Raw genomic sequence first — 4039 nt, 5'->3', positions numbered from 1 at the left:
TTTTTTGAGATGGAGTCTCGCTCTGTTGCCAGGCTGGAGTGCAGTGGCGCAATCTCAGCTCACTGCAACCTCCGCCTCCCAGTTCAAGTGATTCTCCTGCCTCAGCCTCCCGAGTAGCTGGGACTACAGGCATGCGCCACCATGCGCAGCTAATTTTTGTATTTTTGGTAGAGACGGGGTTTCACCACGTTGGCCAGGATGGTCTCCATCTCTGCACTTCGTGATCTGCCCGCCTTGGCCTCCCAAAGTAAGGATGCATTTTACAACCAGCGATGTGTCCCAGTTTAATTGGGCATGATTTTTATTTCTTAGTGGTAAATAGTGAATTTCACCATTGATGACAGCTTAGATTCAATAATATACAAAATTTTTTCACTTAATAAATTCTAGCTCTCAGGAACATGGGATTATATAATTAGGAAGAGCTGAGAACCACATTTGTGGCTGGAAAATAGAATGCTATCATTTTTATTCAGTTTTTGCCCTTGCAAAACAGGAACCCAAAGAAAGAAATGAAGTAAAATAAGGCTCTTGTGAAGCAGAAGATAGTTTTAAGTACCTTAAAATAGTTTAAGTAGGGAAGTCCAAATTACAGAGGCAGTAGCACTTTTACTCTCTGGAAAAAGGAATACTTTCATAGAAGCTAAACGAACCCAAGCAAGGTCAGAGGAACGAATAGCAGAAATTGCCTCAGCAGCACAGAATATGCAAAAGTGACTGCCTCCACTCTACATCAAGTAATGTGTCCTCTCTGAAGATGAAAAACAACTTTCTAAAATTCTTGGAATTTTTCAGGCTGCTATAGCAAGGCAAAGGAGTCTTAATGGAAATAGAGACCAGGAGCCCAGTGAAGTCTACCCAGGAATCTTAGCCAGTGTAGTGAAGCAGCGGTGAACATCTATGCTTGAATATTCTTCTCAGGGTGATAGACAGTAGCCATTGGATCAAGCAAGTCAGCTAAATATATAATTCTGCTTTACAGGGTAGAGTTCACCATGAACAGTCATCTATTTCTACTCCCTACTCTAGAAAAACAACAGTAGGTCACCTCACAGAATACCAGGTAAATTCACATTGGTATCAGGGAGTCCAATATTATAGGTGAGAATAGTACACTGTAACAACAAACTGATATGTAGATTTTGACATTTACACAGTTTTAATATTTTTAGTAATGTTTTGGCCAGTTATATCTATCATGAAGCAAGGAACACTGATGTTGAAACATAATTTCTTCTTTTCTTTTGAAATGGATTCTCACTCACTCTGTTGCCCAGCTGTTATCTCGGCTCACTACAGACTCCGCCTCCTGGATTCAAGCGATTCTCCTGCCTCAGCCTCCTGAGAAACTGGGACCATAGGTGCACATCATGATACCCACTGATTCTTGTATTTTTAGTAGAGATGGGGTTTCACCATGTTGGCCAGGTTGGTCTTGAACTCCCGACCTCAAGTGATCCGCAGGACTAGGCCTCCCAAATTGTTGGGATTACAGGCGTGAGCCACACGCCCAGCCAGAAATACAATTTCACGAAAAGCATTAAAAATGATAATTCTGGCCCGGCGTGGTGGCTCATGCCTATAATCCCAGCACTTTGGGAGGCCAAGGCAGGCAGATCACGAAGTCAGGAGATTGAGACCATCCTGGCTAACATGGTGAAACCCCATCTCTACTAAAAATATAAGCTCAAGCCTGTAATCCCAGCATTTTGGGAGGCCGAGGCGGGTGGATCACGAGGTCAGGAGATCGAGACCATCCTGGCTAACATGGTGAAACCCCGTCTCTACTAAAAATACAAAAAACTAGTCCCAGCATTTTGGGAGGCCGAGGCGGGTGGATCACGAGGTCAGGAGATCGAGACCATCCTGGCTAACATCAAAAAAAAAAAAAAAAAAAAAAAAACTTAGCAAGGCATGGTGGCAGGCGCCTGTAGTCCCAGCTACTCGGGAGGCTGCGGCAGGAGAATGGCGTGAACCCGGGGGTGGTGGAGCTTGTAGTGAGCGGAGATTACACCACTGTACTCCAGCCTGGGAGAGAGAGCAAGACTCCGTCTCAAAAAAACAAACAGAAATACAAAAAAAGAATGATAATTCTGCAAGTTTAATCTCAAGATGATCTTCATCAGATTCTATATATTCCATTCATTTGACCAAAAACTTTATATAGCACATCAAGCCATCTCTAGGACTTTAAAAGTCAATGTAAAAAATGGTCACCTTCAGGAATATGCCCACCTTTGGGAAAAAATTGTAATGATATTATACTTAGGTTTTATTTTATTTTTGAGACAGGGTCTTGCTCTGTCAACCTGGCTGTAGTGCACTGGTGAGATCATAGCTCACTGCAGCCTCAATCTCCTGGGCTCAAGTGATCCTTCCACCTCAGCCTCCCAATACACTCAGTTTTTAATTTTAAGCAAGGATTGTCTACACTTGCGATGTGTTATTTTCTGACAAAGGCTTGCAAATGAGTCAAATCTTTTTTTCTTTCTCATTATTTAGAAACAAAATATGAGATTTTAAAAATACGCCAATTGATGCTTAAAGTACAAAACAGAATTACCAATATCCAGCTGTGGAAGTAGATTTTTTAAAGCCCTAACAGTTTAGATCACTTTATGATCTGGAAAAAAAAATTCTAAGCCTAAAAAAAGTCTTAGTGTTTATCAAATGAATTAGTCTGTTCAAAGAAATCTGTTAATCACAAATCATTTCCCTTTGCAAAATCCCTCCTCCCTCTCTACCACAAGAATAAGCTTAATAAGATAAAATTTCCATGAGCCTGACAGGTAATTTCCAGTCTGGCAATCTACTTATCCTCTGGCACTGTGATCATGTTGCATATTCAGTTAACTGTTTTACCAAATAGAATGGTTAGTGCTATTCTATTTTGATTTGTCTATTAGATCTAGGGCAGGGGTCCCAAGCCCCAGGCTACTGACTGGTACCAGTCCATGGTCTGTTAGGAACTCGGCCATGCAGCAGGAAGTGAGTGGTGGGTGAGTGAGCATTACCGCCTGAGCTCCATCTCCTGTCAGATCAGCTGCGGCATTTAATTCTCACAGGAGTGCGAGCCCTATTGTGAACTGCAGGTGAGTGACCCTTAGAAGAATCTAATGCCTGATGATCTGAGGGGGAACAGCTTCATCCTGAAATCATCCCTCCTACCCCATCCATGGAAAAACTGTCTTCCAAGAAACCAGTCCCTGATGCCAAAAAGGCTGGAGACCACTGATCTAGGGAATCCTGTATATTTACTATTATTTACTTCATTCCAAGGCTTAGGACTATAATCCTAGCCATACAAGGCAAATACATGGCAGCAATCATACAATAAAAGGCAATTATAAGTGACTTAGTTCAGAATCTTCAACATTATGAGGAAGAAATAAAACACCTCAAAGTATATAGTATACTGTACTGGGTCAGTGACATCAATTGTTGTTGTATATTTAAATATCTTGGACCTCACTACACTAAAGGACTATCTTATTTTTTCTGAGACAGGGTATCACTTTATCACCTAGGCTGGAGTTCAGTTGCACGATGGCTCACTGCAACCTCCGCCTCCCAGGCTCAAGCGATCCTCCCACCTCAGCCTGCTGAGTAGCTGGGACTATAGGCATGTGTCACCATGCCTAGCTAATTTTTGTATTTTCTGTAGAGATGAGGTTTCTCCACATTAGCCAGGCTGGTCTCAAACTCCTGAGCTCAAGCTATCCTCCTGCCTCAGCCTCCCAAAGTGCTGGGATTACAGGCATGAACCACCATGCCTGGGCCCCAGAGATAAACTTGTAGGGGACTTGGACCTAGAGGCAGAGTTCTGAACTGGCTACAGGCACTGGACATTTCTGTTGAGGAAAATATCTATGTGACATAAACAGCCAAGAGCTTCATAACTATGCCCTTCTCTTAAATATTCCCCCTAGGCTGGACGTGGTGACTCATGCCTGTAATCCCAGCACTTTGGGAGGCTGAGGCATGAGGATCTTTTGAGCCCAGGAGATCATGACCAGCCCATGCAACATAGTGAGATCCT

Source organism: Mandrillus leucophaeus, unplaced genomic scaffold, assembly GCF_000951045.1.
Source record: "Mandrillus leucophaeus isolate KB7577 unplaced genomic scaffold, Mleu.le_1.0 Scaffold1114, whole genome shotgun sequence".
Lineage (NCBI taxonomy): Eukaryota > Metazoa > Chordata > Mammalia > Primates > Cercopithecidae > Mandrillus > Mandrillus leucophaeus.
This window is presented reverse-complemented; position numbering follows the sequence as displayed.